Source organism: Erpetoichthys calabaricus, chromosome 2 (assembly GCF_900747795.2).
Source record: "Erpetoichthys calabaricus chromosome 2, fErpCal1.3, whole genome shotgun sequence".
Taxonomy (NCBI): domain Eukaryota; kingdom Metazoa; phylum Chordata; class Cladistia; order Polypteriformes; family Polypteridae; genus Erpetoichthys; species Erpetoichthys calabaricus.
The window spans coordinates 174,514,213-174,529,842 of NC_041395.2; the positions used below are offsets into that span (position 1 = coordinate 174,514,213).

The 15,630-nt window shown below is 37.0% G+C and overlaps 2 non-coding genes across 2 annotated transcripts; one reads left to right on the forward strand and one right to left on the reverse strand.

Annotated features, from left to right (window-relative positions):
• Window positions 1–1,280: 1,280 nt before the first annotated feature.
• On the reverse strand, window positions 1,281–1,352 carry trnap-agg (transfer RNA proline (anticodon AGG)). The gene has a single exon. It is a non-coding gene; the product is annotated as a tRNA-Pro (tRNA).
• Window positions 1,353–13,883: 12,531 nt separating this feature from the next.
• trnap-agg (transfer RNA proline (anticodon AGG)) lies at window positions 13,884–13,955 on the forward strand. Its single transcript has one exon. It is a non-coding gene; the product is annotated as a tRNA-Pro (tRNA).
• Window positions 13,956–15,630: the final 1,675 nt, after the last annotated feature.

Genomic DNA, 15,630 nt, shown 5'->3' on the forward strand with positions numbered 1-15,630 from the left:
CCCACCGCAGGACACACACACTAGGGCCAATTTAGAATCACCAATCCACCTAACCAGCATGTCTTTGGACTGTGGGAGGAAACCGGAGCGCCCAGAGAAAACCCACGCAGACACGGGGAGAACATGCAAACTCCACGCAGGGAGGACCCAGGAAGCAAACCCAGGTCCCCCAACTGCGAGGCAGCAGCACTACCCACTGCGCCACCATGCTGCCCTTAAAGAACATAATGTTGAACAATATCAGTGTCATATTCAAAATTAAAGCGCATAGGAATAAAACTGCACATATATTGTATTCATACGTATATTTCTGTTTCTTTATACAGTAGTGTATGTATGTATTTAACCCCAGTTTGGACACAGTACTTATTTCATACATAAACAAAGTTGCTGAGTAAGCGTTGAGCAGTACATTAATGATAACTATCTCTCTCTGTGACCAGCAGAAAGTGTATACACTATTAAACTAACATTTGTTTCAAAGGCCGGTGTGTAAAAGATAATAATAATAATACATTTTATTTATATAGCACCTTTCCCATGCTCAAGGCACTTACAGAATATAATAAAGAAAGGCAGCGTATACAGTATATAGCATTGTACAAACCAGATAAATAAATAAAGAAGATTAAGACAGTGAATTCTGAAAAAAAAAAAACAGACAACATAATTGATGGTCTCGCACACACACATACAGGTTACATTAGCATCTTGACAGAGAAGTAAACTGAGAGAAGGGTAATAAAGTCAAATAGAGCTAAAAGCCTTCCTGAACAGATGAGTTTTGAGTTGTTTTTTAAAACAGTTCATGGAGTCAGCTGACCTGATTAATTTCGGTAGGTCATTCCAGAGTCTGGGCGCTATACAGCTGAAGGCCCTGTCACCCATGGAGTGTAGATTAGTGTGGGGCACAACAAGATTGCCAGAATTAGAGGACCTTAGTGGGCGGGCAGGCACATAGTGATGGAGAAGGTCACTGATGTAGTTTGGCGCGAGGTTATTTAAGGCTTTGTAGGTTATTAGTAGGATTTTATATTCGATTCTGTAAGACACAGGGAGCAAGTGAAGACGGAGCAGGATGGGTGTTATGTGCTCGCTGCTGCTGGTTCGAGTAAGCACTCTTGCAACTGTGTTTTGAATAAGCTGGAGCTGTGATATAAGATTAGAAGGGGCACCTGCCAGTAGGGAATTACAATAATCGATGCGGGATGTGATAAAAGCATGGACAAGTTTCACAGCATTAGAAAAGGAATGCGTTTGTGAAGTAAGATTTAAAGAATGGGCTCGTCCGGGATTTGAACCCGGGACCTCTCGCACCCTAAGCGAGAATCATACCCCTAGACCAACGAGCCTCCCACAGTTTACAGTGTCAGCTTTATATAATTAATGAGTTTAATTGACATTTGATTACTATGTATATATAGTATGGTATATTATTATGTTGTACGTGGATTGTCAAGCAGCCCATGGACACATTACAACAGTTATTCAAAGCAAAGACATTCATTGACGTTTTCTAAAACGTTTCTCACACCGGTCCTCTACAAAATATGTGGTCCTTGCCTGACATTCTAAAACTTTAGCAACGTGTACAGATTGGGAAGGGGTGGGCTGATGTCATTTTCCTTACCTTTGGCTCCCCCTGCTGTCGTCTAACGACAACAACTTCCCAAATATTTTCTGTTAAATTAATGTCTTGCTGAAAAGTTCGAGGCATTTTCTCTTTAAAATATTAAATTGCAACGTAGCGCGGCTGTTTCTATGCAAAATACACAACTCGCAGTCTATAATAATCCATTCAGGTATTACCAGTCTATGAATTTCTGCCTCGCTCATTCCTAAACCTGCAGGTCGCGACATCATAGAGCACATGTCATGTTGTAATTTGTGTATGACAATCATATTGACCTGAGCCGGTAAGTCAACTGTGAAATATAAATCAAGACTGATTACGGCGTTAAAAGTTTGAACAGGACCTTTATTATATTGTGATATTTTAATGCTTAAGTATGCACATACCGTTTTTAAAACTTTTATATGATACTGTATAGAGAATATTTAAGATATGTTCAAGTATGTGACACCGTTTAAATATATGTGTTAGATTTTAATTATGTTATCCATCCTAAATGAATAATCAGCTGTACATAATAAGCTATAGCGCGCAGCACAGATACTGAAATCCCTTCAAGTATCAGGCAAACGCCAATAATCCATCCATCCATTATGAAACCCGCTACAGCCTAACTACAGGGTCACGGGGGTCTACTGGAGCCAATCCCAGCCAAAACAGGGCGCAAACGCCAATAATAATAATAATAATAATAATAATAATAATAATAATAATACAAAGGCAGCTGCAGGTCGCAAAATAAAAAAATAATAAAAAGTTGTCTGAAATCAGAACAGCACCAGTTATCCGCAAAACAAATTTCTTTGTGCTGTTCGTTGTTATGGTTGAAGATTATTTTCACTTGGGGATATCAGAATATTATTTGAAGCAACGCTAATTTTATTTAATTACTTAATTGTGTTTCCTGCCACGCGTTTTGTATTATTATTATTATTATTATTTTGTAACCAAAAAGGTGGCGGTAGCATACGTTGCATTTGAAGCTTGAGGTACTGTGAAGGCATATAGTGACTGAGAGTCCTAGCGCAATATGTTTTGTTTATTTGGTGAAACATAACGTTTAACTTTTGAAATTGACAAAGTGCCAAGTGTATTATTATTACTCTCCTCTTCGCGCACTGAGACACACTGGCGAGTTCTCCAGAGGTGCAGACCTCTGGGGTTTTGAACTCGACTCGTCGTTCAGCTGAAGACTCAAATAAGAATGCGAGCCGTGCCGAGGATGGCGATCTGAACTTCTGGACCCCTTTCGTTTTGCCTCTATAGGAGTTTATACAAACTGCTTTTGGAACCCGGTCCTGATGGTTTCCAGACTACCTGGGCCCACTCTTTCTCTTCTTCTTCTGTGAACTAGGCTACGTATTGGAAATCCCTGTACTGAATACTGAAGATGCGTCACACTAGTATCTGTACGTTTCTTTTTTGAAAAAAGAGAACTTATTAAATTTTTATTGTAGCTCTTGCCGTCATTGCTTCTTGCAGCTATTACAAAACAAAGGTTTATTAATAATACACAACGTAAATTTAAAAATGCTACAAAATGCTGGCATATCTATCACTTATAACAAATGTGAAAATCGGTTGTGAAAAAGACTTACATTTGATTTTTACATAAAAACTCCGCATGTTGTCTCCATAAAAAATAAAAAACATAATAATGATAAAAAAAAGAAAAAGCGCTGCCCAAAGCAAGCAATTAACAGACCAGCCAATTGTCGAACTATATCAAAGGTACCAGTTATGCTTCAGACATGAGTAGATGATGGAGCTGGCGAAATGCTGCCTAAGTCATAAACGGAGCAGATTATTATATAGTATATCAGTCATTGCGCATCGCGGCGAGTGGGACTGAACAGGCTGCTTTTGCTTGTGCTCTTTGCACCGCTTCCCCTTTGCAGACGACCATGAGCTTATTTATAAACATGTGCCGAGCAACCTGATAGTGCCAGACCCATGTAGAAATGAGGATATGCAGCACTAGAACAGAAATAAGTAAATAATAACATTGGGGGTCTCAAAGTGTTTCAGTGCTAGTACCACAGCGTTTTTCCTATACGAACAGCAGATTATTGGCCAGGCAGCTGGTTTACTTTTCTCTAAAAATTTGTTTAAATGGTTTTGGACTTCAGTGGAGAGGCAGACAAATTTCCAATACCCCCATACACAAGAACCGTTAAATGCCGGAAATTGTAAATGATGCATAAGGATCCGGTTAGTACAGGGTTGTCTATGTTCTTTCTTTCTTTCTTTCTTTCTTTCTTTCTTTCTTTCTTTCTTTCTTTCTTTCTTTCTTTCTTTCTTATATATATATATATTTTTCACTGCATTTATTTTTAGTCTTAATAGTCATTATTCACTTTGAAGTGCTAAATTGGTCTAATTTTAATCTGTCAAATTATTGTCATCTTTGTTGTTTTCGATTGTTACTCCTTTACATTAACAGTGCCCTGTTGTTTGAAAGCAAAAGCACCTTTGATATAATCTGCCGCATAACACCTTGCATTTTATATCTGAAAAAAACAATGTAGCTCAATTTCTATTTTTTCACAATTATATGACAAAGATCTGATTTGTGATCAGATCTTGTGATCAGATCAGGTCAGAAAACTGAATAAAAAGTTTTCAAAAAGTATTTACACGCCCTCGTAACGACGTTTTGCATCCAAACGGTCCACATTGCTGTCTCCTGTCCTTCTGGCCACTTGTTCCTATGTACAAAATTGTATTCCTTGTCATCATGATCTGACCAATTTACATTCATCTTGCACTGAAAGGATGTAAAATAGATCAGCAAAAATGCATATTTTACTTTGCATCTGTCTGACAAAGTTGTTTTATTTTGTACATTCACAATATGCACAGATTGCAAAATTTAACTGAGCTGAGCTCCTCAATCCTTCCTAGTCCTTCTAATCAGCAACATCCTGTCAGGGCCTGATTAAGACCTTTAGAGTCCCTAAGCACTTAAAAGATTTTGGTGCCCCCATATATGTCTAAGCACCACATGTGCACTAATAAGGGGAATCTCTGTGTGTGAATTTAAAATTAAAAATATATATATTTAAAAAAATATTTCTTTTGTTTCCATATAAAATTATCATACAAAATTGTATTTTTGAATTATTGTACAAATTGTGTACGATAATGGTATACTTTATATTATCGTCCACACCAAATCATTATTGTACATGTACAATAATTGTCATACGTCCAGCAACACTGCGCTATACTCACTTTCAGTGGATGACTGAACAACACAGATGACATGACTAAGACAAGAACCATCACATGAGCCTTTGGTTGACCATGTGGCAGTGACCAGATTCTAATTTTGTTGTATTCTCAAGATTAATATACTGTATACAGTATCATTTCCCCTATTGGTATTATTTTATTATTTTTATTATTGTATATCTATGTATGCATGTATTTTTTTCATGTAATGTGGGAGCCCCTTTTTGTGGAACCTGGTTTAGCGGCACCATTTGCAGTTTTACGCCATATGGTCCATGGTAAATCTGGCAATGGAAAATTTCTGTGGTACCAGCTTTCCCTTGATGTCCTATGCACATGCTTATTTTGCTTCATTGTCAATCCAGCCCTGCATTCTGTTGTATATATCTTTTGTTTCCAGCTAGTAATGCTGCCTACTATTCAGACTGGCAATAAAGGTGAAGGCCTCGGTCAGATCTGGGTGAGAGTCATCTTTGTCATTCTGTGCTGTGTCATAAGTTCATCTATGAGCTGCATTCAAACTCATTTGCTCTGGGCATTTCAACCCTGCTTGTGTAGATACAGTGTACATACAAACAAAGTTGCTAAGTAATCCTTGACCAGAACATGAATGATAACGGTTCCGCTGTGTCCCGCTGAAAGCGAAGTAACATATTTTGTAAAGTGTCAATTATTGTTTTGTGTGTTTTTTTTTGTATTCTGTGTGGTCATAACAGCATGAAAAGAAAATGGATGCTACAGAAATTAGGATTTTGAAATGTACTGTATGTGTGAAAGAACAAAGCCTGAATATAAGTAGAGGTAAATGTGTGGAAGTTTGTAAGAAAATACGAGATAGAAGGTTAAAGTTGTACGGGCTTGTCAGGGTTTTAAGAACTTCCAATAGACTATTCACTAATATATAGGCAAATGTTTATTATAACTTATAGACTAGCATATGGCTCTTACAGGAATAATTTTTGGTTTCCAAAAGACCCATTCACATGAAGGATACAGAAAGAATGTTTGTTTATTCAGATCTGTAACTGGCACCATACAGTAAAAACCAGAGAGTAACAGATTTGTGAAATACCTGAATATCATGAATTTAAAAGGACCCCTTCCTGCATATAATAACACAGGCTAATTCCAGGTATTCTAAATCTGTTTGTGTTCTATGTATCCTCCCATACATTAAAGATTTAAATGTTTTTCAACATATTAGGAAGCTTTTCAAAGAGCAAAGAGCCAAGTTCACATGCAGAGAACCTGCCACAGAATGGAATGGTGCTTTGACAAGCAACGGCTCTACGAGGAATCAAAGAACCCAATAAAGTAATTGTCTTTAAGGAACCATTATTTTTAAGACAGTATACACTACCTAGCAGGATACAACAGATCTAGAAAACCTGAAATTAGCATGTGTTATTGTAATCTAAATAAATAAAGGTTCTTTCTGGAACCTTCATGTGGGAGCCAAAGATAGTTCCCCAGTGGCATTGCTCTGAAGAACAACTTTGGCACCTTTATTACAGTGTAGTGTACATGTACGTGATAAATGTTCTCATCTGCTTGTTGACAACAGGGTAAAGAATGTCATCTTAATGTAACTTATTTCTACTGCATCGCTAACCAAAGTTCTGTGTAGAATTCGCCGTTAGGCTTCTGAAAATGGTATTGAGATGAGTTTGCTTTTTTGAACACTGTAGCCTTTTAGGATGCTCTACAATGGACAATGTATCGTCACTGAACCCCTGCCAAAACTAGCCAACAATTTGTCCAGGGTAAATGACCCTGAGATTCTTCTTCTTCACGCAATGGTACAGAATAATAAGAGCAACTGAGTGTGCATGCCGTTTTATGCGTGACTTTATTCTTGATGGGTGGGATGTTAACCGCTGAGCAATTTAAGTGACCACTTCTGTATAGAAAAGTAAACTTTCAATATTATTAAATTCATTATTTATTCAAGTTTTCTGTTTCTTCTGTGAATGGTCTGCACTCATCACAAAGACGTACGTGTTGGGCTGATTAGCGACTGTAACTGCCCCACTGTGGGGGAGCTCTTAGATGGAATGATAAGCCGTCCAGGATTGGTTAAAGGTCAGGTGTTAATATGCGTTTACGTGGACAATTGGATTGCATGACGGGAATTTGTTGTTGCTGTCTATATTAAAGCTACATAACATTACTTCTATAGCAAAGTAACCCGTGAGCCTCGGGTTTAGGACTCTGCAAAGCAGAAATTTGTGGACTGGTTCAAGAGTATTTGAAAGAATTCTTGCAGACTACGAGTTAAGTATTTTGCATTGTGTATAATTTTATATAAAGACACACCTGCACTGCGTTGCTTTTTAATATTTCAAAAAGCAAATGTTTCAATCTTTTACTGCAAGCTATGGTTTAACAACAAATGTTTGTGGAGTCTGCGGTGGGTTGGCACCCTGCCCAGGATTGGTTCCTGCCTTGTGCCCTGTGTTGGCTGGGATTGGCTCCAGCAGACCCCCGTGACCCTGTAGTTAGGATTCAGCGGGTTGGAACAAGAGTATCCGGCTGCAGGTCGCAGACTTGGCCTTCCACGCCCCCGGCCTTCCGCGCCTCCTGCCTTCCACGCCACGCCCCCAGCATTCGCGTCCGTCCCCTGTCACATCGCTTTCGTTGAAAATCTACCGTAGTAACGTTGATTTACCATGTAACCGTAAAAGACGATATTAATATGACTTCCTGCAATCACGAGGCAAGAATCCGAGTTTCTCTTTATGGTATTACTGTCGTGTTTACTTTTAGAAACAAAAAACAGTTTTATAATTTATGAGTCAGGATTCGATAGTTAAAAGAAAGAGGGCATAACATATTTTTAGATTAAGGAAACCCCATACTAAATATGAATGTGGATGCTCTAACTGCTATTATAGTGAATTCTATCATTCAAAATATTTGAAATTATTTTTATGGTACTTTTGTACTAAATGGCATGTCTGACATTATTTCTGGAACCTCGTTCAATAAAGGAAAATTCCGTTAATGACATTAATTTATTATGTTACAAAATAAATGATGATCAATAACACAACAAAGCAATCAACAGGCATGAAAATGAAGGTCTAAACTTTCGAGTTCAAAAGAAACTTTTAAAATTGTTTATATTGAACAATTTTTTAAATGATCCAGCTTACTAATACAGTTCATACTTTCATTTCCATTGTCTGTCTTGAATTGTGTTTTCTTAATTTTGTTCTTCGCTGCTGCTATAATGTTGATAAATTTCAAGTGGAGTTATTAAACTTTCAAACGTTTACCTGATTTTTAATTTTAATGCATAATTGTTCTCCCTGGGACCCAAACTTATAAATATGTACTTATCAAAAAAAGTGAAGCGAATCTCTCAAATTGCTTAATAGATATATCGTTTGTTTTTCTAAAGAAATGCAAACATTTGCATTATTGAAAGTTGCACATCCATAAACCGTCGTTTTTATTTATTTTGGAACTGAACTAACAGATTTTAAACTTAACTTTAAAAATGTTTTGTTTGGGTCGATACAATAATTACAAATCAATTTTTTAGTGATTTTAAATCATTTAATCGCCATATACCATTTCTTGTATTAGGAATTTGTCATTTGTTGCATACCCCCAACTTACTCTCCAAACGGAGATGTACTTTTTTGTTAATAAGATTACCGTTATTAGGTCATCGGTCTCACTGCCTGCTCAGGATTCTTCCCATAGTGTGTTCAGCTGTCTTTGATCACTTTGTGCCTGCGTGTGTCATCGTCTCTGTTGTCTGATTTGGTGTAACGCCTGAATCCTACAAAGTGTCCCCTGGTCAGTGTCCCCTCTTGATTAGTTAAGGGTTTTTTGATTCTGTCAGACCACGTATTGTTACCTTAATAAATGCTAGCTTGATTTCTGGTTGTGTTCCTTCTGCCTTGAAACATGCTGTGGTGCAGAAACGTATTATAAAAAACAAAATAAGGACCCTCCAATGTGTCAAATTCCAGGCCAATTTCTAAACTGCCTTTTTTATCTAAAGTCTTTGAAAAACTTGTCCTAACTCAAACATTTCTAGATGAAAATAGTATTCTGGAAAAATTCCAATCCAGATACAGATGTTCTTGCAGCACTGAAACATCCTTGTTAAAGGTTAACAGCGACCTCTTCCCAATTACTAATCCTGGAGATTTTGCCATTCTTGTACTGCTAGATCTTACTTCAGCTTTTGATGCTGTGGATCTTATGATTCTTATATCCTGCCTTGAACAGTATGTAGTCATCCAAGGTAATGCCCTGAAATGGTTAAAATCTTATCTAAGAAATAGGAATGTTTCTATTCATTTGGGTGAGTTCTCATCCTCTGTAGCTCCTCTTACTTGTGGGGTTCCATCCTTGGACCAGCTATCTTTTTGATAGGCATGTTACCTTTAGGTTCCACTGTTAACAAGTGTCATACTGATGACACTTAAATATATTTGCCACTAAAATCAAAGCAAGAAAATACAGACCCTCCATGTGTGCTTGAATGATATTAAAACCTGAATGGCAATGCATCTTCTTAAACTAAATGATAATAAAACTGTGATCATGGTGTCCAAGAGTTAAGAAAGTTTGAGTGTCTCTGATATTGCTCTTGGACCCCTTTCCATATACGTATCATAAAGCTTCAGTTAGCCCAGGTGTGATCTGTGACAGCTCATTCAAACTTGACAGACAGATAAATTGTGAAGTTAAATGAAGCTTTTTCCAGCTGAGACTTTAAGGTAAAGGCTTTTCTTTCTTTCTTTGATCTTGAAAAGGCCATCCAAGCTTTTACAGCATCTCATTTGGACTATTGCAGTTCTTTGTATGTAGGTATTGGTCAGGCCCTGTTACGACGCCTACAACTATTCCACAACTTTGCTGTTCGCTTATTGAAGGCTCTCATAAGTGTGGCCATATTTCACCAATACTGACCACTTCACTGGCTTCTGGTCCATTTCAGAATTGATTTTAAAATTCTATTTCTTGTTTTCAAATGTTTGAGTGGATCAGCCCCATCTTGCCTCTTGGAACCTCTTCACTTGTATGTGCCAACAAGATCCCTGTGGTCTACTAGCCCGATGCTCTTAGTTGTGCTGAGGTCGAGGCTGAAGCAAAGGAGGAATCAGGTGTTTGTGGTGGCTGCTCCTTTTCTCTGGAATGGCTCTCCTTATTATATTAGGTCTGCTCCATCACAGGCCATTTTTAAGTCATCATTAAAGTCTTATTTCTTCTTGCTGCCATTTGACCCTGCAAGAGGTTGACATTGTTTGTATATGTTGGCTCACGTACATTCAGGATTATAATTATGTACTGTATATATGGGTATTTTAAGTTTATCTTTTATGTAATGGCTGGTTATTCTTGCAGTTTTGTGATGTGTACATACGGTATATTTGAACTGCTTCTTTTACCCTTTCTTGTACAGCACTTTGGTTCAGTTCTGGCTGCTGTTGTAAATGTGGTTTATAAATAAATATTGCTTTGCCCTGCTTTATAAAACATTATTTTAATACATAACACTAAGACAATGGACTGTAAAGATGAAGTTGGTTTGAAACATTTATTACAAAAAAGTTAAAGAATATATAAAATATAGAACAAGAATTGTAGGTTGTAACTGAACAATGAGGGTCATGTATGTTTGTTACATTTTCTCACAAAACTCAGTCATTTTCCTTTTTCCTCTCACGTTAATCTAAAAACAGATGCATGTCTTCCATGTGTAAAAACAATTTGTCTAAAGACATATTCCCTCTCCTCTTCTTCTGGAAATTCAGATAGCAAATCAAATTTCTGAAGGGCCTCCTCAGTGTCGTCTTTGTCCATTGACAGTAAAGCAGGGAGTGAGATTCGCCCTCTGAACACAGAAATGTTCTCAGCACACCACTTCTGTGCCTCGGTGAAATGCTGAAGGATTCCATGCTGCTGTAATACATTATATTAAAAAAGAAAGAAAGGAAATTCTTTAAATGGTCATCATAAAGCTCATAGCCTTTTCCTCCACATTTACAAGGAATGTAAGGAAAGTAAAAAAAATAATGCACAGCAAATTTAATTTATTATACATTATTAACATTGCTGCTTTTGATCACAGATTCTACAAGTCTTCAATGTTTCTTACAATACACTATTATTAATACAGCACACAATGCATTTCAAATGTTTTAAGGCCTTTAAGAGTTGTACTAATACTACAGTTTGTCAGAAGATATAAAACAGGCTTTTAGTCTTTTGGGCTTTGACTCCTACTGCTTAACGATTAACAGTCAGCATCTGAGACCAGCATTAAGTCTTTTTATACATTTTATTCACTATACCACAGGCATTGTAAGCCAGCGTCAACAAAATGGAATTTATCTTTCTTATGGAAGTTTATAAAATGAGGTGTCTGTACCTGCTCATCAGTGCCCTGTGCTGGATGTTGGAGAAGGGACGCTGACGTTTCTTCTAAAAGAAAAAATCTGAAATCTGCAGAATGCATTGCTATGGAGCAGAATAGCAAGACATTTGTTCATTTCAGATGTAGTGCCAAGTCTTTACTCTGTCTTCTCATTAATGGCTCAATAAAGTCTAAACCTAAAAACATAGAAAATAATATTTACCTAAGGAAATATTAAAAAAGAACCAAAAGAATAAGCACAAAAAATGACCCTGCCCTGGCTGTCCATTGTTTCTGTACCTTCTAATTTTTTGTTTGGTTCTTGGCCTTCATTTAGAAGGGCGTTTGCTCGCTCAGTCCGATGTGAGCAGTTACTTCAGTGATTTCAAAAAGAAGCACTAAGTTTATAATGGTAAACATTTGGACTATTCGTCTTTGATTTACAATATGGCTAAGTATATTTGCCATATTGCTGCAGAACTAAATTAGAGTTATTAAAGGAAATTTAAATTTCATTTACCCCTTGGTGCTGGAGTTCTCAAGTAACATTCTACACCAGCTCTTCCACAAAGCCAGCATGTCATTCTAAAGAGGACTGAGCAGAGTCACGTTGTTAAAAGGAGTTTAATGTTACAAAAATATTTATGCAAACCATTATAAACATACATTTAAATGATCTGGATTTTGAAAGGTGGGCATTTCTGGAACTTCAAAACCACTATGGACAGTATGTTGAAATTAAAAAAAAAAACAAATATAATAAAATAAGTTAAACATAACACAAATATCCAACACAAATTGTAGAAGGTGACAAAAATCGGAACCAGCAACCAGATATAATCCTCCCTCTACAAATACTACAATGAAAGAAGAGAGGACTAAAGTTGAGACATAACTCATTAAAATTGAAGGGGGCCTCGAGGATGAAATACAGAGACACCACAAAATGGTCCTTTGGAAACCTGGACACAACATTAAATACAGACATACAAAAAATGATAGTTACAATATGAAATGGTCATACCATCAACATGGAAATTCCACAGCCATGGCTATTCATTTGGCTTGGAAGGCCCTAATACATCCATCCATCCTTCATCCAACCCGCTATATATCCTAACTACAGGGTCACGGGGGTCTGCTGGAGCCAATCCCAGCCCACCGCAGGGCGCACACACACCAAGCACACACCAACACACCAAGCACACACTAGGGAGGCCCTAATACCAGGGGTAAAAAAATTTAATCAAAGAAAAATATTAAATACTGACATACAATAAACTGTTGACAATGACTTTTAAACAAAAACAACAATGGAATTGGCCACTTGGGACACACCCTGTGTTACATCTGTAAATAGTAAAACCTGCCAAACAACGGAAAATGCTCAGCTTTTTAACCTGTATTTAAAAAAAGTTCCAGTTCAGAAATCTAAACGTCAGTATTGTTTGCAAGCACACACTCTTAGCATACCCTGTATATATACTACCTGCATACTTGACAATGTGGCCTTCATGACTCTGAAGGTGACGTAGTAGGATGCTGTAGTCTCTGTGCTTTTTACAAAGAGGGCACTTGGATTCATTTGGATATTTAATCAATGTTATCAAAGTTGTTTTTATATTCTCTGCCTTTATGGTGAAATGTGACTGTGGAAATCAAGACAAAAATAATATGTAATACTAATTTGGCAGAAAGCGCTAACGTGCTTTTATAAATAGCTAACTTAACTAAGTTAAGATAAGATATTTAACATACGTTAATGACGACGATAAACATAAATACCTTTCATATTGTACACTAACATTGCAGATTCTCTACATAGCATCTCATAAATAAGTGAAAAAGTTAATATAGATGAAATAATACGGCAAATATTAAAAAGAAACAATACAAGAGGTAAAAAATAATTAAAACGATATGCTTAAAAATAGGATATGTCAGTAATGACGATAAACAGAGAACACTTGGATTCACTATACTGTATATAATCGTACATCTCATTAGTTTTGTTTAATGGATCTAAAGTTTCTTTAAATATACTGAGCTTTTTATTCTGTGAGTCCATACCTGGTTCTGTTGTGCCATTGTTCCGTGTCAGAAAACGTTTTCAGCTCCTTTTCTTTTTCGAATTGGAAAAACTGTACAGCAGCTCTTCTTCTCTTTCTACGGACTATAGGCAGTTGTGGGGCGGACTTTGCAAGGCAGGAGGCGTGGAAGGCCGGGGGCGTGGAAGGCCAGGGGCGTGGAAGGCGAAGTCTGCGACCTGCAGCCGGACCCTTCTCGGTTGGAAAATGGATGGATGGATGGATGTTTGTGGAGTTGGTATCAAGAAGACGACAGCAGGGGGAGCCAAAGGGAAGGAAAATGAACGCACCCCTCCCCTTCCCATTCCGTACACGTTTCTAAAATTTTAGAATACCAGTCAGGGACCACATAGTTCGTAGAGGAGCGATATGAGAAACATGTTAGAAAACGTCATTAAATGTCTTTGCTTAGAATAATTGTAGTAATGAGTCCTTGGAGTTATTGGAAAGCAAGATACAGCATAATAATACAGTACACCATATACATACATAGCAATTAAATGTCAATGAAACTCTTTAAATGAATACAGCTTTCAATGAGTGTGTGTAAGGCTCGTTGGTCTAGGGGTATGATTCTCGCTTAGGGTGCGAGAGGTCCCGGGTTCAAATCCCGGACGAGCCCTTTCTTTAAATCTTACTTCACAGCCATCTTTATTCTGTACACGTATCTTTGAAGCAGATGTTAGTTTAACGGCATACTGTATCTGACCAGCCTTCTCCATTTGTGTCTGTTGTACTCTTCCTCGCCTGAAACCTCTTTCTCCCTTGGTAGTCCTCTTCTCCTTCGTCCGCGGTTCTTTTCCTGGTGTTATTTATACCTATGTTCTCATTATATGCCCGTACAACTTTAACCTTCTATCTCGTATTTTCTTACAAACTTCCACACATTTACCTGTACTTGTAATTATATTCAGGCTTCGTTCTTTCACACATACATCTCAACATCCTAATTTCTGTAGCATCCATTTTCTTTTCATGCTGGTTCGACCACACATAATACAAAAAAAAAAAAAAACAAAAACAAAAAAAAAAAACCACACAAAACAATAATTGACACTTCACAAAATACGTTACATTAAAACAAGCAAACATGTAAATTTCATTACCACCTTCACCCCCCACAAAAATAAATAAAATAGCTAAACAGTTTTAAAAGCTTTCTCAATTAGAAAAGCCTTGGGTTTTTAATTAAAAACACATCTACAAATAATACTTGTCTGGTACTATTCACGAGTGAGCTCCAAAGTTTAGGAGCAATATGACTATTGTAAAGGCACCCAACCATTTTATACATGTGTAAAAAAGTGGTTGACTGGTTAAAGAGCAAAGAGTAGTTGTAATAGTATTGTCACAGGTACAGCGGGGAACAGTAAAATTCTTCCATGCATGTCTGACAAACATTCAACATGTTGGCACTCTTTGGCACAATGCTAAACAAGAGCTCATTAAAATATAGAACTTTGTTTTCGTTCATATAAAGAAGACATCAGCTTACCTGATCTACACCCTATTCCCATACCAGTTCATTTTTTTACACAAATGCGCTGATAAATTTAGTTTTTTATTTGCAGCTGTAACATGAAGTCAAACCCAATGTCACAGATCGCCTGCAGTGCAGTGTCTGACTCAAAGTGTATAGAAGAGATAAGCGTCCCGTCAAGGGGCGAGAGAGTGCTCGTTGCCACACAGCGATTAATCAAGTCAGATAAATACAAAGGTCATGTAGCATGTAGTATTTTATATACTAAAAATACATTTAAAAAAGAAAATCTTTCCATAGAAGGCCAAAGCATATAGCGCACACTTCGAAGATTTTGGATCACAAGAGAAAATTCCGGCGCAACCTAAAATGAATGAATGAATGAATCGCTTAGAAAGACCAATATGCAATGCGTTATAACTAACCAAATGAGATTAAATAACGATTAGACGTTTTGCAGCCACAAACATTAACAAAAGTTACGACATGATTATAGACTTACATGTGGATTTTATTTGAACGTTAAAACAGATCGAGTTTTGAATTAAATAGAACGGCAAATTAAGCAAATGCGACTTAAAATGAATGTGAATTCCTAAATTTAAAGAATTTCCTGATCAATGATTCATATTTTTATACCATTGAGTATTACAGAGATTTAGAAACAATATACTCGAGCTCAGCCAGAAGTGGATTTCAGTAAAATAATATAAAAGTAAGGAAAAGGCCGAATATAGGTCTTATCTATTGTCAAATATATTGTAATGTCATCCCCTTTAATATGAATCTGCCACCCGACCTTAAGAATAACACTACC